This window comes from Podarcis pityusensis (genome assembly GCF_964106645.2).
Source record: "Podarcis pityusensis genome assembly, chromosome: 5".
Classification (NCBI taxonomy): domain Eukaryota; kingdom Metazoa; phylum Chordata; class Lepidosauria; order Squamata; family Lacertidae; genus Podarcis; species Podarcis pityusensis.
Genome location: NC_138032.1, coordinates 76,293,420 through 76,318,451, shown reverse-complemented (window position 1 = coordinate 76,318,451; position 25,032 = coordinate 76,293,420). Strand labels below are relative to the sequence as shown.

General features: G+C 42.3%; 2 long non-coding RNA genes across 2 annotated transcripts in view; one reads left to right on the top strand and one right to left on the bottom strand.

Annotated features, from left to right (window-relative positions):
• Window positions 1–1,100: 1,100 nt before the first annotated feature.
• On the bottom strand, window positions 1,101–10,614 carry LOC308476960. The gene is made up of 3 exons (XR_013986277.1): window positions 9,767–10,614; window positions 6,669–6,852; window positions 1,101–1,315 (listed from the first exon to the last, which is right to left on the bottom strand). It is a non-coding gene; the product is annotated as an uncharacterized lncRNA (long non-coding RNA).
• Window positions 6,852–25,032, top strand: part of LOC308476971 — a 32,026-nt gene continuing 13,845 nt past the window's right edge. The window contains exon 1 of the long non-coding RNA XR_013986297.1: window positions 6,852–7,351. This is a non-coding gene — a long non-coding RNA (uncharacterized lncRNA). The remainder of the gene's footprint in view (window positions 7,352–25,032) is intronic.

The window sequence follows — 25,032 nt, the reverse complement described above, 5'->3', positions numbered from 1 at the left end:
GGATTGACTCTGTGTTTTTCTTTTGTTTAATTAGTGTATTTAATTTGGGGGGTTGTCAAATAATTAAATCATGTTGGTTGATCAATCACCTGACTCTAACTCAGTAATTTATTAATTAATCAATTAAACTCACGTGTTAAAAACTTGCATATTTATAAAGCCACAATTTGGTGCAACTTTCAGATTCTGGATACAGTATATATGGAGCAATCCCAACCCTTCAGAACTGCTAGCTGGAGGGAGCTAGGATTGAATAGGGCGCCTCTCCACCTACCAAGAAGTGTCCTGCTGGCAGGGAGGCCCTGTCCACCATAGAAGGTCCCACAATGCTTACAGAAAACTCCACCAATAGTGATGGTGATGTTTCTGTAGGTGGTAGCTGTCATTTGGCCATGAAATGATGGCATTCACTCCCTCAAGAAGTAGCGATGGCCACCAACTTAGATGTCCTTAAAAGTGGATTAGACAAAATCATGGAGGGCAAGGCCATCAACGCCTCCTGGCCATGATGCCTATGTTCCCCGTCCAGTATAAGAGGTATTATATAACCATTAGGGCTAGGAGCTATGAGGTCTATGCTGCTGCAATTCACCACAGTGCCCCACCACAAAAGCATATGTTGTAAAGGGTAGATGGTTGTGTCGAAACATATGCTGGATTGGATATTGGCCAGAGCTGCAGCCAACCCATATGGTGGCCCCATATTTTGAGAAAAGTACGCACACCCCTCAGACTTTATATGTTTCCCGTGGGAACATTTAGAGCATCACTGCTGTGGCTGCAGAAAATGTGGTCATCATGGCAAGATGGGATATATCAAATGGCTTGTAGCATGGACCACCCACCTCACAGAGGGCAGTCCACAAGGAGGCTATGGGGTGATTCATATATTACTGGAATTGCATGGGGGCTACATTTGCATATCTGAATCCCATGCCACTCACTTTAGTAACATCTGTCAGGAAGAACAGTGTGGTTCAAATGAACTTCTCTGGGTAATACATTTCTGAGCCCTGATTCAAATCGATCCCTTTAGCTGTGTAAAGTCATTCATTAGGGTGGAAATATTGGGCCTCTGGAGTTCATACATACACACACGATTTAGAGTTAATGGGAATTCTTTTCATTGGAGGTTTTGTTGCATATCAGTTTCACTTTATGCTTTAAAGCGTGTGCATAGCAACTAGCAAGGTTGATGTTCGCCTTCTAGCTCTCATCTCTGGCATTCAATTTGACTTTTCTGAAGTACAGCCATTGCCCAAGGTGTCGCCGCCTCCTTGCTGCAGCAATATTTCCCCACAGCTGGTCCAAGAGGCTGGAATCAAGCAAACGAATGTGGCATCACTATTGAACCATTAGCAGAGGAAGCTGTGTTTTCTTGGCACAATTGTACAAGGGGTGAAAATGGGTGAGTAGTTCCCTTAAATGATGTGGCACTGTGAAGCTGTTTTATTATAGGGAGAACAGTCTCTAATATTTTCCCTGCGGCAGGTGTCTGCAGTGATTTAGAAAGCTGTTGGACCCCAAGAAGTGTTGCCAAGTTTAATTTTTAGAGTGCTGTGCTTGTTAACTAGGTAAAAAGTGTGCCGCTGTGGCAGTGCTGAGGGAGTGGGGCAAAGAAACTTAAGTGTCACCTAGGAACATAAAAATGTTCATTGATGCAGTGGAGGGTGGGGAGAAATAAAGGCAGAAAATGCTAACGATATTGTAGAATAAATAGATTAGAGTCAACAGTGAAAATGGAAGGGACAAGCTCATGAAAAATTCATGGGGCGGTTGCCAAGGGATTGATGGGTTATTTATGATGAAAACCTTTGTTATTTTAACATGAATTGCAGGTCATTACTACTGCTAAAAGCAACTAATGTGTGTGCTCTCCTTAAAACATTGTGGGGAGGGAGTTGGCGAGGAAACCTGTTCCTTAAAAACACACAAAAAATCTTATACTCTTAACACACACCTTTGCATTTAATCACATTTAAGGGGTTTTTTGATGTTTGCTGCAATAGACTAACACAACATCAGGAAGCAGTGTTATCAGTGTGAAGCCCCACCAAAGGAGGATATGAGAAAACTGTTTAAATGACAATGGATGTGATGTAAGTAAAGGCATTACTACAACACATTTTTTTGTTTTTGTTTTTTGTGTGGACAGAGGCTGTGAGGAGATCTGGGGTAGTTCCAATTGTGAAGTTGTGGCATCATTCTCCACAGTCACAACATGACTCTCTCTCTCCACACACACACACAGAGAGAGAGAGAGAGAGAGAGAGAGAGAGCGCTTTCTACTCAGTCAGCTCATTGGTTTCCTCCTGACCTTGTAGGCAGGCTGCAACCAGATTCTGATTTTGAGAGGGCTGCCCAGTTACACTCAAAGTATCCTCAGCCTGTTGGCCTGTGTATTCCTCTAGTATTCCTCTTTCTGAATCTATGCTCCAGCTCCTCTGGACCCCTGACTTGGCATTTTTATTGATCCTCTTAAGGATTATAGCAGCAGCAAAGAATAGCTAGTACAGTATTAAAACAGTGGACTGAAGAAATATAATGTGTGACATTATTTTGTCTGCTTACTCAGAAATTGCTGTGTTGGCCCCAGTGACTTGTTTTCCAACTGTATATTTAAATGGTTGGTTTTTTAAAGTTACAAGATTATCTTGATACATGGCTGCCGGAAGTTTTCATTCTTTTCTTACTGATGCAAAAAGTTTCTGAATTGCCGATGATCGGCCAAGTGAAAGGTGGCAGCCCTATGGCTAGGGATGCTTATTTATTTTAAATAATTACATCTCTCAATCAAATGATCTCTAAGGTAGCTTGCAACTTATTATTAAAATACAAGAATAAAATGCAATTAAACACCGTAGTGGGGCAGCTAAGGGATACTGTGGTGTGTGTGTGTGTGTGTGTGTGAGAGAGAGAGAGAGAGAGAGAGAGAGAGAGAGAGAGAGAGGTGTTAATCTAAGGTTACCAGATTTTTTTGAATGAATCCGGGGACACTTTTCAACTTCAATGGATTTTGTATGGGGGCTGATTTGTAAATCCGGGGACTGTACCCCGGGAAACAGGGACGTCTGGTAACCTTATGTTAATCTTCCCTCTTGCCACTGCTCCTGCTGCTGCCTTTGTAGGACACCTGTGGGTATCAGTTGAGGGTGCTGTAGACTTGCCTCCTTTCTGAAGCCATCCATGCCTTTATTTGAGTGAACTTCGTGGAGGAAGTTTCACAGTAAAGTTAAAAGAGCTGTTCTTTGACGTATTCATCACTAAATTACAAAGCTCAAAATCTTTGCAAAAACTACCATTGTTTGGAGGCTTGGAGCCACTGCTCCCTGGTTACAGTTTTGAAATATACAGTACAGTTTCTGTATTTCCTATTGAGCAAAATTGATCTTCCCCTGCATTTCATGCCTTGCAACAGTCAGCCCCGAGTGGTTTCTCTGTCTTTCCCTCTGTCTGACAGATAAAACGTTTACCTGTATGAGATTTTGTGGTATTCAAACATATATTTTGTGCTAAATAGTCGTTGGATGTTAATTGCAAGGGGAAAAAATAGCCTTCCTGGGTAGATGTCACATCTGTTTGCCATATGCAAAATTTAATAATGCAAGCCAACCAACACATGCTAAGGTGTCTTCTTTTTAAAAACACATTGTTATTTGGCAGGTAGGTTGTTTTCAGGTGGGTAAATGATAGAGCAAGAAGCCAAGGGAAGAAAAAGGAAGTGCTAATGATCAAGGGTGTGTGAGGAATGACAGGGATTTAAAAAGTAAAATAAAACCCACTTCAAATGAATATAGGCACCCCCAATTCAGCCCAGAAGATCCATCCACAGAGTTTTCACTCACTGAATGTTACATTTCAATAACTCTGGGAGTGCGCATCTCCACTAGATAGTTTACAGATTGTATTCTCATTGAATTTAACATGTGAATGCCCCTACTACGTATGAAAATGAGATGATGGTGAACATGTCTCAGGGTCAAAAGGAACTTGGGAAGAGGTCCAGAAGAGTTGACAGAATCCTGGGAACATGAACTTTCTCCTGGTTTTTCTATGTACATTAGCATTCAAGGGAGAGCAGCAGTAGGGATAGGTGGAGAAATTCAGTTCAGTTCTCATTTAAAGGTGAATCTGTTTAATTCAAACTTTACAAGACAATACACAAACTGAAAGACACAATTCGCACATCTCCAAATTTGCAGCGCAGTTCTCCAGCCACATCCTGTGTTCAGAAATGCTTATATTAGGGGAAAGAGTGCATTGAAATGCACATCTTAGTGAAAATATCATGCAAAAATGCATTCTATTAATGAACATTAATTTGCAAAAACATGCATACTAGGGGAAATAGCATACAAAAATGTGTACATTAGGAGAACTTTGAGCTGCAATGCTGAGGGATTTCATCATTTTCATTTTCATTTTCATTTTCAAATTGAGGTGGAGAACAAGAAGACAAAGTGGACAGATTTGGGACAGCAGAGACCAGTGCTAGCACTGCCCCTGCCCCAGTCCACCTTCCACAGTTGGAGGGCAATTGCGTGGCCAGGCATCCTCCCCTACTCTTCGATCCACCCCAATACCAAGAAAAAGAGACTTGACAACCAATATTTGGGTGAAATCAAGCTGCAACTTTATTGACAACAAATGCAATATATAAAGGGTGGGAGTGTGGGAGATCCAACAAAAAAATTGGCTGCAGAGCAAGCCACATGCCTATGCATATTTAATATATGTAGGCAAAGCACTGATGTCTAATTTGAGTGATAGAATACCTGACCTCTAGTGGGCGGGGCTTTTATGCTGTACTCTAGAATTGGCCCCTCCCTTCAGCTTGTCAGTTAAGAGGCTAACTGTCACCTGCCTCAAGATGTTTCATTTCTCTCTGTCAGTATGTAACCATGTTACATTTTTCTACTATTAAAGCTTTGTTTCAAAGATATACGCAAGCTGCTTACTTCACTGCATGAGAAGACAAACTCTGCTAAAGAAGGAGAAGGTGGAATATCTTACACTGGGTGAGTGAGGAGGTAGTTCCCTGACAGGAGGATTGATTTTTAGTCACTCCCCTGTGCACAATATATACAGTATATGTAATATACTGGAGGAGCGGGCTAAGCACACACACACCTGGTGGCCCATGCTTGTTCGCGATTCGCTGATTAGCCAATTATCCAGAAAGCAAGCTCAGCCCAAAGGCTTTCTTTGCCTCTTGGGAAACAGTCCCTGGGACTTCCCATGTCAGATCACGGCGCATGAGGTAATACCAGCCCACAATCGCACGCACCAGAGAGGGTGAGTGGACTTGTGTGAAGTGGGGAGTCTTCTATACTCAAGGAGACCTCCCTCACATTTCAGAACCCTGAAAGACTCCCCACACCACACCATCATTTTCCAACTTTTACAGAACAACAGGAACAACAGTGTGAAGGGCAAAGCTGATGTCGTTACTGTGCTCCATTACAGAACGGCTGAGGGAAGCATTTTGGGTGATGAAACATGGGATGAGGAAAAGGTATTGTTGAAGCAGTTTGCCCTCACACAATTCCATCCACCCCTTGCCTCTTCCAAGGGCCTCTTGATTTCATTTCTCCCAGAGAGGAAATTTGAGCCCAGAACTTTTACAAGATCCGTAGTGCCATAAATTCTCCCCTTGCTGGGGTCGTTGTATAACCAAATGGCATAAATCCCTCACACCTTCTGTATAATTTCGTGGGAATTTCTGAGTCAGTGAGATTTCATGTTTATGATTTAATTCATTTTATGTTGCCGTTTCCTTTTTACACGCTTGTATGCTGTTATAAAAGTGATTGAAAGAAATTGGCTGAATAAAGTGAAAGATAAAAAGAATCAAGCATTAAAAAACAAACAAACAGGAAGAAGCAAAGGTGAGTGGAAGAGATGCTGGCCCAGTACTGAATGCGAATGAATCATTTCTACAATGGAGGCAATATTCTGAAGGACTGCACAATGTGACATTAGAGAATTACTCTAACAAGAGTATCCCTCCTACTCCAATTGATCTTTCCATCAATTGCTGTTCATTTGCTATGGATGAATTCACTAAGGTGGACAAGCAAAGCTAAGAAAAAGCACCTGGCATAGATCCCTGAATGACTGCTGAAGTGCTTTTTGGCAGAAGGTATGAAACCAATTGGCAAACATAATTTGCTTGGGTGGTTTTTTCATGGAAGGATGGAAAGGGCAGGCACTGAATTAAATTCATCCTTAACAAAATCCACTGGAGGACCTCCGGGTAGATATTGAGGAGTTAGGAACAGTCACATTTAAAGTCAAATATACTTAAATAGCACTTTCTGAAACAATACGTACACAAAGGACAGCTATCCATCAAAATGCACATTTCTTCAAATTTCGCAATACAATTTTCCAGCCAAGCAATATGTAAAATAAAAAAGGCACATACTAGGCTTAAGGTGCATAAAAATGTATATATCGGTTAAAACAAACAGACATTGACATGCATTATATTAGGGAAAGTCCTTTGCAAGATGTGCATATTAGGCAAAATCACATACAATGAATATGAGGATGATGAATTTTCATGCAGATGTAATTCCTCCCTCCACCCCAAACTGATGTGGAAATGTGGAGAAACAAATTAAAGGTTGCAAAAATGAAAAACCAAAACTTAGAGATTTCTTTACCCCTACAGGTAGAAGATTGATCCGAGTGAAAGGGGCCTTCCTCTCATGCCCTCACGATTTCTCTAAGCCAGTCCGTCACCCATCTCTTGCCTTTGTATTTGACTCAATCCTCCACCAATCATCAGATGGGATGCTGTCCACTTGCCAACTTCCATTTCCCCAGTGGAGGAATCATCTCAGCAAACTGTGCAAACCAAAGGAGAGAGATGGATAAGCTCCTTACACCCCTCTCCTGGAACATTGCTTCTTGCGTTTATAACTTATTAAAAAGCGTTGACTTTTTTATTATTAGAAATCCTCTCCAGCAAAAACTGGGGCAGTTTAATATAACCTCTAAGCCTGCCAAAGCCACATGCAATAAGTAAAAAGCAAGTTATCCCCGGATCTCCAGCTTGCTCACTTTACTTGCACTGATTACTTATTAAGTATTCATAGTGAGCTTGGCACTTGAAAGCTGGGGAAAGACAACACAACTCTTGCTTCCCCTAATACAATTTCATCATCCAAAGAGACAAGAAACCCAAACTGTACTGCGCAACCCTGAGGAGGACTGTAACCGGGCAGATTTTCATAAATATCACTCTTCTCTTGACTGTTATGGTAACCACATGTCTAGGGTTCTACACTGAGAAGGGAGCCTCCATGAGTAGAAGCAGGCTCCCTGCTGCAGATAACCACCCAGGGTAAGGAGAATAGCGGGCAGAGCTAGCACACTCAATTCTATCCATCCCCACCATACATGTGTTGTTTCACTCCATTTCCAGCACATGTAAACAAAGACTATGAAGGCATCAGAGACAGATTCGGGGCATTGTGACAGGCCCACTCACCTTCCCCAGTGGGCGGTGTTGCGGCGGGGCATCTGGGACCTCCCAGTGACTCGGATAGAGGGCAGAGGTATGCCAGCCACGTCATAGGAATTCCTGGCTGCGTCACATCCCTGGCTGACTAATTGGTGTAGCCGGGGGCGTGGCCACTTGCTGTTTAAACAGTGGCGTGGCTGGGGGGGCATCCTCCTTTCGCCTCCTCGCCGGATCTCCCAGCCCACCCTCCCTCTTTTTATGTGTTCCTGTGATTTTGGCCTTGCTAAGGACTAATGTCGGCCGCCATATTGTTGGGAATTTTTCCACTTGGTAAATAGGCACCAGCCATTTGGTTTTTGCCTAAGGTAAAGGGCCCCTGACCATTAGGTCCAGTCGTGGCCGACTGGGGTTGCAGCGCTCATCTCGCTTTAGAGGCCGAGGGAGCCGGCGTACAACTTCCGGGTCATGTGGCCAGCATGACTAAGCCACTTCTGGTAAACCAGAGCAGTGCACGGAAACGCCATTTACCTTCCCGCCGGAGCGGTACCTATTTATCTACTTGTACTTTGATGTGCTTTCGAACTGCTAGGTTGGCAGGAACAGGGACCGAGCAATGGGAGCTCACCCCGTTGCAGGGATTCGAACCGCCGACCTTCTGATCGGCAAGTCCTAGCCTCTGTGGTTTAACCCACAGCGCCACCTGCGTCCCAGGTTTTCATCTACCTTGTAGCAATTGTCACAACTTTGTAAGTTTAGGCATTGGGTAAGCGTTTGTTTATGGGAGGGGAGGTTGTAGCCTTCGCCTGCCCCTCCTCAATAAGGGTATCCTGTTAATGGGATCTGGGTGTGTGGATCCTGTCTGAAGCCTGGGCATGGACTAGGGCCGTGCCATGACCCCATCGGGGACCCTGGGGGTGCCCCAATTTGACTTATTTCATAGGGCTCCCCCTACCCTTAGTGAGACTCCCTGCAGACGGGTAGGAGTCAGGATATAGTCTGGTTTCACCCAATGCCTAAGCCAAACCGCTCACATCTGTAACCAATAAAGTTGTGGCCTATTTTATCCCATTGACCTAATATATTTGTGTCCATGTGTTTATTATCTAAGGCAACTGCGGGGCCCAGGGCGTCATCATGGAAGTTCCACTGCACTGGGCATCAAGCCTAGGGAGTGTCACAGGACTTCATCAAAGCAATGATATAGTGACTTGAGCAGAACAGAAGATGACAAGTTGGGGGCACCAAATTTTGGCCTTGCACAGGGTGCCACTGAGATTTGAAAGACCAAAGTCTGCCCCTAGAGGCATGCGAGAGAGAAGACAAAGAGCAGGGAGATGAAAGCAACATGAGGGGGTCATTGTAGGACTTGCCATTAGAGTGGAGTTGAGAATTAGGACAACTGTGTGGTGAGAGAGGTGTATGAGACCTATGGCAGACAGGGACGAAAGAGGGGGGTTGGGCAATGTGCTTGTGGAGAGCATGGGGTTAGGAGTTACGAGGCCTTCACTTAGAGCATGGTGCTGATAACACCAAGGTGGCAGGTTTGATCCCCATATAGGACAGGTGCAGACCCTGAATTGCAGGGGGTTGGCAAGATGATCCTTAGGGTGCCTTGCAACTCAACAATTCTATGATTATATGTGCTTGGAATTATGCTACATTATTTTTGAAGGAGTCAAAATACATAAGTCAGCCTTTATATCTGCCACACAGGACAGCGTGCAGAAAAATACTGGATATTCCAAGTTTCCTTTTCTGTGGCCTGTTGGCCATGTGGAAAATGTTAGGCATGCTTGTACTTAGCCTTTATATAGTCCCTGTGAAAATCACACTGTGCTGTTCGGATTGCAATGCATGTAAGATGTTGGGCATTTCTCATCAAGCCCTAGAAACCGTTTGCATTGTTTGCCAAAGGGTATTGTGGTCGGAGAGTGAAATGTACTGTTTCACACTCCCTTGAGCAGTGGAAGTCCCTGGGCAGCTTTAAATAGTCAGCTTCCTTTCTACCAAGGACTTGTGGGTGTTTTGTAATATTATGCTTGCAGATGGAGAGAAGGCAATATGCAAAGAAGCACACATCTTGTGCCCGGGATGCAAAGTAATGTCACTTTCAAAGCAACATTAGCCGAAGAAGCCCTCTAGCTTTTGCCAGCAAGCTCTAAACAAATAATATAAAATCCCTCTAGAGCTGCTTCTCTCTCTCTGATCTTGTGCACCCCATAACTTTTGTGTACATTAATGTATGACAGCCATTCACTCCCTTAGGATACAGTAAAGGACAGGATTTTGGAATACCGTTGTGGTGGAGGCAAGTTCTTCGTCCCTGTGGTGTTTGCCAGTTCTTTCGAAAATGTCTGTACAGGGGGAGAGAAAGGGTTAATAGGTAGACCAATAGAAAAACCAGAGGTGGAGCCTACCTGTTTATAAAAGGGCTTAGTCTAAGTTTGAGAGAGCCAGTGTGGTGTAGTGGTTAAGAGCGGTAGTCTCGTAATCTGGGGAACCGGGTTTGCGTCTCCGCTCCTCCACATGCAGCTGCTGGGTGACCTTGGGCCAGTCACACTTCTTTGAAGTCTCTCAGCCCCACTCACCTCACAGAGTGTTTGTTGTGGGGGAGGAAGGGAAAGGAGAATGTTAGCCGCTTTGAGACTCCTTAAAGGGAGTGAAAGGCGGGATATCAAATCCAAACTCTTCTTCTTCTTCTGAGTTAGCTAGTTAGTGGGTAGTTTGTTGGTTTTAGTTGGTTGGTTGGTTGGTTGGTTGGGAAAGGCAGTTGTGAAAGCAGTTGGAAGACAGTTGGAAATAGAGAGACAGTTAGTGCAGTGGGTTCTTGTGTGAGGGGAGGTAGAAGAGTTAGAGACAGGATAAAATAAGACTGAAAAGGTAAAGAGTAACAACGTTTTGAATGCAGTTAAAGTTTATTTGTATTTGCAATAAACTACACTCTTCTTTGTTAACTTAAGAACCTGACTGAGACTAAGTGATTTACCGGGGAGGACCTGGTTGGTGGCAGCGGATTAGTGGTGTATGGGTCAATAGTCCGTGAGACGACCAGGGGCTCCGTACGAATGCCACAATCCCCTTCTCTGAAAATGGGCTGCCTGTAACTGAGTTGTCACACAATTCATATCAAGGGACAATGCCAGTGAACTGGAAGGTTCTTTCTGAGGTATAAGATCTGAGGAATTATCAGTAGCATTTTATTATTATTATTATTATTATTATTATTATTATTATTATTATTATTTTGTTTATGATTTTCAGTTGCATACATTTCAATAGTTTTACAATCATTCTAACATTTCAAAACTTGTCTTCCTTCCTCCTCTTTCTGCGGTTCCTTCAATTTATTTTTTACATTTCCTGCATATTCTAAATTAACTTAACTTATTCTTTTATTCATCTACTTTAAATATATTCTCTTATAAAACTGCGGGTTATTACAATAATCCTGCCAATGTCTGTTTACAATTTGTTTGTAAATATTCAGTAAACCATTTCCATTATCAGTAGTGTTTCAATAAGGCTGGTGAAATTCCTCTGGGTGATTCCTCTCACCCTAGTGGTTTTGCTGAGCCATTACAGGCTCAAGTGTATTCTTACCTCCATGGCTGGACAAGGGGACATGGACATGCCTTGTGGGGAAAGTCGTGAGGGGCTTGGAAATGCTGCTAAGAGTGAACTGGGGTCAGGGTGCAATGTCAGGACCCCATGCAGCCCTGCAGGCCCTGCTCAGCCCCAGTGGTGAGACCCTATGGTGAGAGTTGCAGTGAAGACAGCCAATGAGATGCCATCTTCAGGCTTGCAGGGCAATGAGAGCAGTGAGGGGGTGGGATGTGGGAGAATGATTCTCCTCTATGTTAGTCATGTTCTTGTTAGTTTTGCAACCCCAAAGCTGGTGTCTTAATTGGCTAAGCTTGCTGTCACTCTTGCCTTGGGGCCAGAACTGGTAAAAGTTGAAATAATGGGTAGCTGAGGCTGTAATTAGCATGGTGCCGCAACATACCTGACTTTTTGGAGACATGAAGCATGATCCTATGTATGGTTGCAGGGCCAGCTAAATACCAGTACATTTTGACACCTGAGGTGGACCACAAAATGGTGCCCTCTCTCTGCCAGCAAAGGAGGGGTGAGGGAAGACCTACCTCAGAAATAAGGGGGGAAAGAAAGATCAACATCAGGATCTGATCTACTACTAATCATCCAGATATCCCTCAGTAGATCCCAAACCACCTGGATGTAGATATTCAGCCTACTACTTATTTATTTGAGCCTTGCTTCTAACATTGAGTTGTGAGGGGCTGATCAGTTGGGTGTGACAGACAAGATTACTGCCTCGTTGAGAGATTGAGCTCTCCTAGCCTCTTTGAAGGACATATTTGTGTGACCACTGCTAAAGGAACTCTCTCTGGACCACCCTTCCCTAGCTTGGTGACCTTCAAATGTTTTCAACTGCAATGTCCATCAGCCCCAGCTAGCACAGTCAGAGATTATGGGAGCTGCAGCACAGGGCATCTGGAGGGCACCAGGATGAGGAAGAGAGGTGTAGATCTTGTGGAGTTGTAGCCACCTTGCTCCCTGGCATGCTCTGCTTCTGTGTATAGGAATTTTTTTTGTTTTCAGTGTAGACCTCAGTCACAGGACCTCATGCATGCAGTCTAAGGTAATACAACCCAGGGACATGTTTACAACCTTGCTGGGAATGAGGCTTCTGTCTCTCCTTTTGATGGGTTTCCTGAGCATATAGAATTTCAGAAGCAGAGAGAGTTCAAACATGGTGTGTTACTTTGATTTTAATGTCTTGTTTGATGTCTTTAAGCTTCCAGATGTTATGGGTTGTTGCTGAATCTTGTATAAGGGAAAATATTTCCCGGTGGACTTTGTCAGTTCTCTCATAGTCTGTGTTCAGCTCAGTGCGGGGAGGGAGGGAAGAGGAATTCTATCCATTTTTTCCTGTTATATAAATTACTCCTTATTGACCTCATGAACAACTGCAGTATGACTATAAACCAAACAGGGCAAACTGGATAGGTGAGAGTGGAACAGAAACAATTATTTTTGCATGAAAGTTCTCGTTGGGGTTGTACTGATAATATTAATGTTCTGCCTATCTCCCACGTATGCAGATTTGCAAATCGTGACTTTAGGTCGGAAATGAAATCCCTCCTCTTGCTTTCTTGTCTTCTAGTTTTTGCAATGTGCTGCTTCTCCGGTTCCTCGTTTTAGATTGTTATCTTCTGTGTGTGCATAATTTGTTAAATAACTATAATCCGCAATGAAAGCCTACATTTCCTCTCTCTTTATGTTTGCCATCGCAAATCAGCACAGGACTAAACTAGTTGTTATGCTCAGTGCAAAGCTGACCCCTACAAAACAGAAGCTGTAGGTCTGGCTCAGCAACATCTAGGTCAGGGCTTGGGGGCCTTTTTCGGACTGAAGGTCTCTTGGCCTTGCTAAATCACTGTCCCCATCACTAAATCATTGCCTTCCTGGACAGGCTTTGGGAAGGCTTTTTAGGCATTATATATGGACCAGACTTGCAATTCTTTAGATTTCAACTCCTCACCCCAAATCTTAAAAAGTTAATGCAATGGTGGAGGAGCAGGACAGTAGGCTTTTGTCAGTGGGTTCACCTCTGGTGTGTTCACTTCCCAACCTTTGAATCCAGTCCTGAATTCTCACCCTAGATATACCACTATCTTCCCGCCACTCTCTTTCCCCCCACTCCATCTGGCCTAACATTGCAGAGTTGCTATTAAGTATTAGTAAGCAGGTGGAAGCGAAGAGTTCTTAGCAAAAAAATGTGACACAAGGATTTTGATTCTGCAAACCTCTCACCTGAGCAAAAGACTGTGGTGAACAAAACTAAGAATACATAGGTTGGGCATCATCTATGGTAGGGATGGTGAAGTTGTGGCCTGCATATGCTTTCAGATTCCAGCTCTCACACTCCCATCTGGCACAGCTAGTGGTCAGGGATGGTGGGAATTGTAGTCATACAAAATCCAGAGGATTTCATGGTCCCAGTCTCTGACCTAAGAGGATGTTGAAGTGTAGGAATGAAAAAGAAGCAGAGCTGTTCTTGCTGGGTCATGTCCAGCTTCCCAGTTTTGCTTACCATTTTGAAAAACCAATTAGTTAATAGCTATCCTAGAAGATGACAGCCGAATGTTCATGTTGGAATCATAAATCAGCCTGAATTCTTTCTAGGATGATGCTTTTCGCATGTAAACCACCTTGGGATTTTTCATGACAGATGACATAAATGGTAACAAATAAACAAATAAACAAAGACACACATCACAATTTAAACACTGGAATAACAGAATCCATCATGCTGTTGTTTTACGCAAGGATCCTCAAATGCAAAATCAAAGCTGGAAAATATTTCCTTTCATGTGCCACTAGAAACTATCAAAAGCTTGTCTGCAGCAGCAGCTAAATTATACGCGGCAAAGAAATGGAAATCTCTAGAGATCCCACCAGTTCGATCCATAATGAATGAGATCTGTCAGTCAAGCAAAAATTAACTGAATAACTCCCAAAATGAAAGAAACCCCCCGCAATTGCATTTTTTAGATATATTGAGCCCACATAGAAAACAAGCTTTCCGGGAGCACACTAGAATCATGCAAATGTGTGTGTATATTGTAAGGTAAGATTAGAAAGAGTGAGAAGTAAACATCTTTGACAGAACCAAGTTCGTATTGTGTTTGCTGAGTTTAAGGAAGGGAGGGAAGTCATTGATCAGCATTGGCCATTCATTAGCAAAGCGAATGTAAAGAGGTGTGTACTACTTGCCATACTGAATCTATAAACTTTACAAAATAGTCCCTATTTCCCCAACATTGGCAGAAAATTGGTCAAATCAACCTCAAACTTGTTTGGAAGTAGCTTAGAACTTTGCAAAGTTCAAACCAACTCTGAACAACATACAAATTACTTACTAGATAACAGAGCATGCTTGTAGCATTGAAGGTTCCAGGTCATCCCAAGGGTTAATTTGTCTTTAACTAATTCAGACATCATTGATTCAGGATAACATCAGTTATCCTACATCATTTTTTTGGGTGGGAGTGGGAAAATCATAGTTGATAGCAAACTTCTATGAGTACTGCATTAGAAAATTTGACACCCCCCCCCCAATTATGTAGTGCATTTCAAGATCTGAGGGAACATTGGACTCAGCTACATTAGTCAAAAAATAACGCTTTGAATGCGTGATAAACAAGCAACACCAGATGGCACCAAAGAGCAAAATTAATTTCTATGTGATTTTTACATAGTGTTTTTCCTTTCGTTATAACGATTTTATTTCTGACATATTCATAGCATTCCCCCCCCCCCATGTGTAGATCCACCCCTTTTCAAAAATTAACAATTTTACAATCCAGATAGTTTTGCATATTTTCTGGTGGCTAAACACTGCCCTGTTTACTTCAGCAATTTCCAAGCAACAGTCCTTTCACATCAGAAGCTTGTGTCATATTCCAGCTTAAACAATATAATATAAATATAAATGATATAAAAATGGCATGTGTCAGATCAAGCAGAACAGGGGGCAGCTATTGTTATAATAGGATCTGACTGAATAGGTTGGGATTTGGTAAGTAATAGATCCTATGGATGAAATCTATTTTCCAATGACAATGCAACGACCAAAAAACAGTATAAGAACTTCTTATACAGTATTTTTAGAGGTTCTCAAAGTGAGAAACACTGTGTTGGATGGCTTGTTCTTTTGCAAGCCACCACATTTTCTTATTTTACATACAGTCAACCACTTAGGATGATATGTGAAGGGCCTCTGTTTAAAACTCAGTCACTACAGTTGTTATTTTGTTATTATCCCCAAAAGCAGTAAGTGGACTGCTGCAGCATGTCACATACTAGAAAATGGGGAAATCAATTCATTTACTTTGTGTTGTGATGCACACCTACCTAATCTGCCCTTCCCAAGCCAATATACTTCAAAATTCAATTGTCTCCAAATTTTGCTATGAGGTTCTCCAACCCAAAAAATATACACTTGTCTGTGGGGGGGGGGGGGGATAGGATACAAACATGCATTATACTAGGGGGAAATTGTTTGCATATGATAAAGGTAAAGGACCCCTGGATGGTTAAGGGGTCATTCCACATCAAATCAATGCAAAAAACAAGGGTTTTACCATCTCAGATTTTGATGAAACTTGGTATACACCCTTCCCTTATGGTTGAAAGAAACCCCCTTAATTCCCCCCCCCCTCTATCTCAAACGGATAGCACTTCAAAGTTTCATGAAATCTGTGTTTCTGTCCCTTTTGAGATCCTCAGCCTTGTGTGCATTTTTTCCCCCTCCATAACCAATGATCATATCTCTTTGAAATTTTACACAGAGCTCAATAACATGATGAGGATTTCAGGAAAAAATACACCAGCACTCAAAAGTTTTTATAAATGCCTTAAAAAATATATAAATGTAGGTTTTTTGTGGAAAAACTAGGTTTAGAAAACCAAAGTTTCAGCATGATGGAATCAAAAGTTTTTAATGGTGAAAATTATTGCAAAGACATGCAATATGGGTCTCTTATGTCTTGTAACAAAATTTTACGTTTTCTGGACATCATGGGGGGAAAATGGCTACTGGGTAAAACTTTCCTACAATCCATAGCTGTAATAGAAAAAGTTAATGAAACAAAGTTGTTCATCTTAAAACCTAAAATAATATTGGTTATCGCAGGTTGTTGTTTTTTTCAAAAGTGCAGACTTGCTTTTCAGTTTTCAGTGGGGTATTTAAAATGATGAAAATTGGCAATATTGTGAAATCAATCAGAAACTTTAAATGCTGACTTGTAAGGAAATAAGACAGGCGCCAGAGCGCACAGAGACAGTGTTTACTTTCCCGCTGCAGCGGTACCTGTTTATCTACTCATGCTGGTATGCTTTTGAACTGCTGGGTTGGCAGTTGTTTGCATATATTGAGACAAATGCATACAATTTTTCATGCATACTTTTTCATTTTTATGTATATAAATGATGCAGCTTAAGAGAGCTCTTGTAGGTGTAGCAGGTGTAGCCCCTGGAGGAGACTTTTGAGAGTCCCATGGACTGCAAGAAGATCAAACCTATCCATTCTGAAGGAAATCAGCCCTGAGTGATCACTGGAGGGACAGATCCTGAAGCTGAGACTCCAATACTTTGGCCACCTCATGAGAAGAGAAGACTCGCTGGAAAAGACCCTGATGCTGGGAAAGACTGAGGGCACAAGGAGAAGGGGATGGCAGAGGATGAGATGGTTGGACAGTGTTCTCGAAGCTACGAACATGAGTTTGACCAAACTGCGGGAGGCAGTGGAAGACAGGAGTGCCTGGCGTGCTCTGGTCCATGGGGTCACAAAGAGTGGGACACAACTAAACGATGAAACAACAACAACAAATCCTTGGTTCTGGCCTTTATTTTCAGTGTTTTCTGTCATAGCATTTTCAGTACTGTCGTTCCTCAGAAGTTGAACGAAATCTGTTCTGGAAGTCTGTTTGACTTCCAAAACGTTCAGAAACCAAGGTGTGGCTTCCGACTGGCTGCAGGAAGCTGCATCAGTCATTCAGGTTCCTAAGAACGTTCACAAACCGGAACACTCACTTCCGGGTTTGAGGCATTCTGGAGCCAAAATGTTCAACTCGCAAGGCATTCAACTTCTGAGGTATGACTGTATTTGCATTTGCAAATATTATTTGTTGCATAGATCTGAGTGTCTTTGGCCTTAAGCAATCAAAGTTTGATCTGGCTCACTCCAGGGTTGCATCTTTCTATCCTCTTAAAGTAGTTCCCGAGGCAAGTTTTTTTTTTTAAGGCAAGAAACTTCCCCTACCCCAAAATGACTTTCCCATATTGATTACCTGGTGGTTTTTGTGTGTGTGGAAACACAAAAAAATTCAGCTCAGCCTTAGATTAATGTAAGAACTCTGAATTCCGGCGATCTGCCCATACTCAAGCTGATCTGTTATTTTGATCTATACAAAAGCATCATTCTTCTCTCTTGTGCTTATGAATATGTTATAAGTTGGGGCTAAATGTAATTATGTAAATGGTAGTCATTCGTTTGCTATACAGATTAATGTTCTGCCTCATCGGTATCCCAACAGGAAGAGGCAGAAGTTTGAGCTCCGCAGCTGCGCCTCTGTGTGGTGCTGCCTTTCAGCTAAAATCTAAAAAGAATGAAAGAAATTCTTCTTCTTGCTTACTGTGATGGATTCCCCACCCCCTCCACACATACAGTAGGTGGTTAGCTACAGTTCACATGCATTGGAATATTTTCACAAGTAATAATCAGTCTATTGTGAAAGAGTTTATTCTTCCTGAATATTATCCTTCAGCTCCCAAGTTGAAGTTTTTGTTTTTATTTATTTTTCTCTTGTTTGTTTTGTTTTTTTGCAAAACTGATGTGTTCTTGATGAAGAAGAAGAAGAGTTTGGATTTGATATCCCGCCTTTCACTCCCTTTAAGGAGTCTCAAAGCGGCTAACATTCTCCTTTCCCTTCCTCCCCCACAACAAACACTCTGTGAGGTGAGTGGGGCTGAGAGACTTCAAAGAAGCGTGACTGGCCCAAGGTCACCCAGCAGCTGCACGTGGAGGAGCGGAGACGCGAACCCGGTTTCCCAGATTACGAGACTACCACTCTTAACCACTACACCACACTGGCTCTCTGATGACCTACTGAAAGTGTATCAGGGACCACCAATCCTTCCCAGGTCACAGTTTGGGAACCGCTGTATTTGCTGAATAAAATGTACCATAATCTATTTGTTCTTGTTGACAAATTGGGCATTGACAGCAATAAATCTTACTAATGATATCCAGTGCCCTTTTAAAATGTGGCAGATTACTGAGTTGTTCTTGGTTTTGTTTTTATTACTTTGTGGCTTTGTGTTGTGAACCGCCCTGAGACCTGTGGGTATAGGGTGGTATACAAATTTAATTAATTAACAATGCACTGATGCTACCATTAATGTGCTATTAATGCAGGAAGATCTCTATTGGCACATATGGGTCTATATATGTATATCCAGCCTTTTTTCCTCTTAGCACTGCAAGATGCACCTACCTGTTGTCATAAATATGTATATGCTATTTTACAGTGGAGCAAGCATGATATAAGCAGATGAATTCTACCATAACAAGAGCCAGATGCCCCAATGAGCGGTCAACATTTATTCTTATACCCTCATCCAGCAGAAGGGCCTGTTATGGACCTACTGGAATGAGAAATTTGATATGAAACAATATGCTAATAATTACCTGCCCCAAGGTACATAGAGAAGCAGTTTCCTGAGTTTCACCATGACCTGTGTATGTGAGGTCATAATTTTATCTGGGGTTGTCTTCACGCATCTGGGAATTTTTTTCAAGAATCAATTACTTGCTTTTCTCTGTTGAATGTTCCTACCCCATTTAGCTTTCTTGGGCTGGTGAATACTTTGGGTTATATCTAACAGCATCCCTTTGCTGATGGAAGGACTTTTCATCCATTGAAGGTTTCTGTCAATGGAATGGGAAGGCAAGGCTTTTGACCAGTTCCTCCTGCAGCCACACCACTACCTTCCAAAGGGTCCCACAAGTCTCTGGAACACTTTGTACGGTATGGATAGGAGGAACTGGCCAAAAATTAGTTCCCTCCCGATTACACTAATAGAAGCCTCAGCTGGATCAAAATTCCTTTCATCATTGGAGGGACACCATTAGATACAAAATGTTTTCCTGTAGGAATAGTAAAAAATGGAAGATGCCTGAGGCCCAGGTTATGATCCAGGAGCAGCTATAGCCTCAGCTTTGCTAAAGCAAAATAGGTATAGACTCGATCCATCACCTAGAAAGGAAAACACTGAGGGAGACATGATAAAGACATATATAATGATAAAAAAATGGGTAGGGTTCACCTAACAACTCCATCAGTGGACATCCCGTGCAAGGGCTTCATTTTGCACTCTGTACTCTCCCCCTTCCTTTCCCTGTGCACCTTCTGTGCCCCCTGAAATTGGATGTTTTGGGGGGTCAGAGGTACCCCCAGAACAGCATCGGAGGGGAGGGGGATCACTCTGACAAGTCAATATGCTTGCACAGACATTTGTAATAGTGTGGCATTGAATTCCACCCATTTTTAAAAATAAATATATCTAAACAACCAAACAAAATAATTGAAAAGGTTAAACTTTAAAAAGTGAGAACATGAAGCTTTCTTTTTCCTTTTTAGATTTTAAACACAGTAACAAGAGTGATATATTTATTAAAAGTGATTCAGCTACCTCATTGATTAATAGCAGAAAAAATAAACATGACATTTAACAAATGCCTCATAAAGAACTTCACTTAGTAAATACTTTTAATGAGTGTAATTAATTTTGCAAAAGTGAAATTTGTTTTAAAAATTTACAAGTCATTACAGAGTAAGAAATCGGCAGCAACTCATCACTCATTCACTTAGTAATTAATTGGATAGTGGAGAGAGACAAGTGTTTTACATCCAACAGGTACAGAAAAGTCTCATTTCACTCCCCACTCTAAAATAACATTTCATGAAATCCCTGCAACTGTGCCCTGCATTGCAGAAGTGGTATGGAAGTACCTTTAAATCTACACATACCTCTTCCAAGAGGACATTTGCCTAGAGAAAGATGGCAGGAATACATTAGTAGTGTAATGAATATTTCAGACGGCTGCTCTCATGGAGCACCCTACTGGGTCAATTCAGCTGTCAGTATCATGTAGACTAAAAAAATGATGCTGTCATATGAGACAGGAGAGCCAATGAGAAATGGATCCAGCTATTGAAGCATACTGGCTTGCATATAGCATTTGTACTAAGGTGTAAAAGAGAGGACAAGGTGGAAATAATGTGCCCAATCCAGTAATCACAACTTTTCTCAAGAGCTCTCCTGAAAATCATTTCATTGGCACGCAACAGGGTCAGAATCTGTTGCAGCAGGGATGAGCAGCCTGTGACATTGGTGGCACAGAGATGAGCAGGAGCTCTGAGATGCCCAGATGGGCGCAAGGATATAAACTAGGTCTGGTTCTGCCTGGCCTCTACCTTGTTTTATTGCTGTCCATTGCTCGAAAGAGGCAAAACCGCACTAAAGTACAGTGGTACCTCTGGCTATGAACATAATTCATTCCAGAGGTCTGTTCTTAACCTGAAACCGTTCTTAACCTGAGGTACCACTTTAGCTAATGGGGCCTCCCACTGCCATTGCGCCACCGGCGTGCGATTTCTGTTCTCACTCTGAGGTAAAGTTCTTAACCAGAGGTACTACTTCCGGGTTAGTGGAGTCTGTAACCCAAAGTGTTTGTAACCCAAGGTGTTTGTAAAACCACTGTACTATGTACTACATACTACAATCTGCACAGGCTGGCACTGACTCATAACTTGAACTTGACAGGGCACACAAAACAGCTTGGAATTCTTCATGTGCAGAGGCTGCACACCTACCTCTTCATACCAGTTGCAATCTGAAGGCAGAAAGAAAGAGCTGGACACCATGTGTGGGTTGAACTATGGGCCACTTAATATAAACAAACCACCTACAGGGGAAAAACTATTAGTGGAGTAACTAACTATGACACACCAGGCAAAATGGTGAAAAGGCCATACTTTGACCATTTGTCTATGTGGCATTTTTTCATGTGTCAACAGCAGAAATGTGTCGAAGCTAATTCTCCCCTCACAGACCCTCCAAGTGTCCCTATTTACAGTCCTGAATTTACAGAAGCCATCCCAGTTTCTAATTTGATCCTGGAATGTCCTGCTTTTCCTTAGGACATCCCTATTTTTATCAGAGAAATGTTGGAGGGTATGGAGTTATGCACTCCCCAAGACAAAGAGATAAGTAACTATATAACCTTTATAAGACATCTGAAGGCAGCCCTGTACATGTTTTTGTTGTTGTTGCTATTATTGACATCCCTATTTTCACTGGAGAAATGTTGGGCAGGCCCCTTCTTTACTATGCTGATCTTGCCCAGCCTACAGTTGTGGCAAAATACTGCCAAAAAGTACATGAGTAAGCAATATTTTATTGAGTGAAAGGCAAACAACTGTAGCAGCAATGACCAGAAGCCAATGAATGTTGGAAGGAAAAATTCATTTCTGGCCTTGTCAACCAGTGACCTAAATAGCTCTAACCCAAAGATGGGTGGGAAACTCACAGGACCCCAAACTTTGTGGGTGAGGCCTTTTAAAGACCTTGACCACTCCTTCCCCTTGCAAGATTCCACAGAATGATCCCATCCCATGAGGTTTCACAAGAACCCAATAAGGAGGAGAAACTCTGTCTCCTTCACTGCTATCTGGGCAACATACTATCGGATGAAGTTACCCTGTGTTCAGTTGCACCTGGAACAAGGCTTCTTGCACAGCTGAAAATGTTTGCAAAAAAACCCTGTGACTAGTTTTTCCTCAGCTTTATGTGCAGTAAAATATTTCAGAGGTGGCCCTAGTCTAAAGTTAATATCCCCGGCTCTCTCATTTCCCTCCCCCACCCCTCGCTCTCACACAGACAATAAATGTCTTCTGATTGTGTAAAACCTCAGGCAATACGGATTATAGAACACGAGGCCAGGCTTCAGCCCATGACATGTAAAGCCTGCCTGAATGACAGGCCAACATTCTTCACATTCTGCTGCCAACCAATATACTGAGGCTATGATCTGGGCAGCAGTGCTACCTATTGCTCCTTTTTGTCCTTGGCTGTTCCACAAACAGCACCAATTTATTTCAATCAAGAGCTCGTTTGGACCTAGCAAAACCCACATCCTATTGTTTAAAAAGTCCAGATTTAGCAGTTGGTACATGGGCAGAGCTGCCAGTTGTATCAGAGTGCAGCTGATAGCTACTGGCTTAAATATCACATTTGGCATCCAAGGACTCAGGATTAGAAGACAAATGGCTGAACAGAGAGCTGGGAAGAAGTGGAGTGCGGGGGAGCTAATCGGATACAGAAACAATTAGGCCTAAAGGGTGGAAAAATGACTGATGCAATCCAGGAATGGAAGGGTGCATTTTAGGTAATTTAGAAATATCGATTGATTTGCATCCACGAAGATCGACTGTTACGTTCTCTTCATAATTATTATAATAATTGCAAATTGCAGATTTTCTTTTGAACTAGTTGGATTCGTACCACCACACACTTGTCATAGTTATATAGGCAGCCATATAGGCAAGTAAGAACTCTCTGGAAAAATGCCTGAAAGCTAATATTTGATTTAAAATGCTCATGAACATTTGAAAATATATGAATGATATTGGTTAACAGAGGAGCAAGCAGCCCTGCACTAGTTCTCTGCTCTCTGCCAGTGCCAGATTTATGTATAGGCTAAGTAAGCGGAAGCCTAGGGCCTCTAAATTTAGGGGGCCTTGCAAACCCAAGACTTCATGCCAGGGCAGGACAACTTGGGTCTCTAAATTTAGGGGGCCTCGCCAGCCTGCCCGCTCCCCAGTGCCGCAGCCTCCCCTCTCCCAAAATTGCAAACCCAAGACTTCATGCAAGGGCTCTGGTGTAAAGCCTGGTGCACCAGAAGCCCAGAATAGCAGCAAATAAAATCGACTCATATGTCAGCGACTGATAAGACTTGCCAACCAGTTCTTCCAAAGTCTTCCTAAATTTTAAAGCTGCAAAATACAGGCCAAAAGAGAACAGGTCTGGAAAGAGTGAGCCACACAATGGGCACCACCAGTGAAAAGGCCCTGCTCTGTGTAGCTCCTGCCCTGTCATTTGATAGGATGCCCACTTGGCCTCCTTCTTGACATCTAATGCTCTCTATTGGAGTCTCCATGTCCAGTACAAGGGAGAGCAGGGACCTTGAAGTTCCCAACAGCTGTTAATCAAACAAGCACACAGGTCACCTTTGTCACAGTCAGGACGCCTATGTTCTGGCCAGGCCTGCACCCAATCTTGTTTTTGTACAATCTTGTTTGTTCTCAGTGACCAAAATCATATTATCAACATATACAAGCAGAAAAGTTGTTTTCCTTCATTTGCAAGGAATCGTACAAAACAAAGAGGCACTAATAAAGAAAAGTTCCAGGGTGGCGACAGAAAGCAAACTAAAAATGCTTTTGCAGTTCATCAAAACTATCCAGCAATCTCAAGTTATAGGAAAACTGGTGCTATTACCAGTAATCCTTCTAGCTGGTTAATTGGTTTGGCAACTTCCATGCACATGATGTGTGATACTAATTATTTCCCCCAGGAGTTAAATTATAACTAATCAGAGGCAGCTACAGTTGCAAAATGGCAACAAAATATCTGTGAAAGGAAGAGGAGCAGGTTTGCTCAAGTGTGTTGCTGGTAGAAATACTGTTTGTAATGAAGTGAGAGCAGTAGTTTACTTGCTCAAATGAACAAAGAAGAAAGTTTTGAGAATTTAAATTCTAGATTAAAATTGAGTGCCTGGTATCTGGTGGGCAATTTCATACTTTTCTTTCCACACTGTGGCTGCCGACCAAATCACCTGTCAGGAGAGTTATGAGATTCCGGTGAGGGCAAGATGCCTTGTCAATCCCAGCAGGTATATAAGAGGACAACTGCCCTGGCCAGGCCTCTAGCATTAGCATATAAACACTTGCATACAGTCTCTCTCCAAGTCTTTTCAGCACCTAAATTTTAACCTGAAGTTCTTTAGCCTCTCTGAATTGCTATTCTGTGTCCCTAAACTCAAAATGCCTTGGACACTAAGATCTAGCTTTGAGGGACTTCTGGCGGTTCCCTCACTGCGAGAAGTGAGATTACAGGGAACCAGGCAGGGGGGGCTTCTCGGTAGAAGAAGGAACATCCTCCCATCGGATGTCAAGGAGATAAGTGACTATACAACCTTTAGAAGAAGGCAGCCCTGTATGGGGAAGTTTTTAATGTTTAATGTTTTATTATGTTTGTGTATATGCTGGAAGCCACACAGAGTGTCTGGGACATTCCAGTCAGATGGGCAGGGTACTACCTTTACTACTACTAATACCGCCCTTGGATCTCTCGATGAAGGGCGGTATATAAATTTAATAAATTAATAACAATAAAATAAATAAATTCTGTGTCTCCTCTATTTAAATTTTCATCAATTTTATCATATTTCTTCCCTCTGAAAGCTGATGTGTCATGTGCATGTGAGAGGAATGCACCAAAATAGGGAATAAACAGTTGAAGAGACTCTCACATTGACTTAGCTCCGACTTCCAACTTAGCCCATCCATCTCACCCACAAGATGCTTCCAGTATCAGCTAGCATGTAGCTTCCATGGTGCTTTAAAGACAACCCTGGACCCTCCTGGAGGAAGAAGAAAACTGATACAAGAAGCTCCCGCTGCTAACTCTTTAAACATAGTTTCTTCTTCTGGCTTTTAAAACAGTAAAATAAAGAGATGAGACCAGAAGCCCCTTATTTATTTATTTAGCAGGTTTTACAGCTATAGATAAATAGAAGCCTGTGGAGAGGGAAAAAAAGCATCTTGCTAACAAAATTTGTCCATGGCGAAGCAACTAAATTTTCGTTTTATCTGTCTGACTATTGATAAATATTCATAGGTCTATTAACT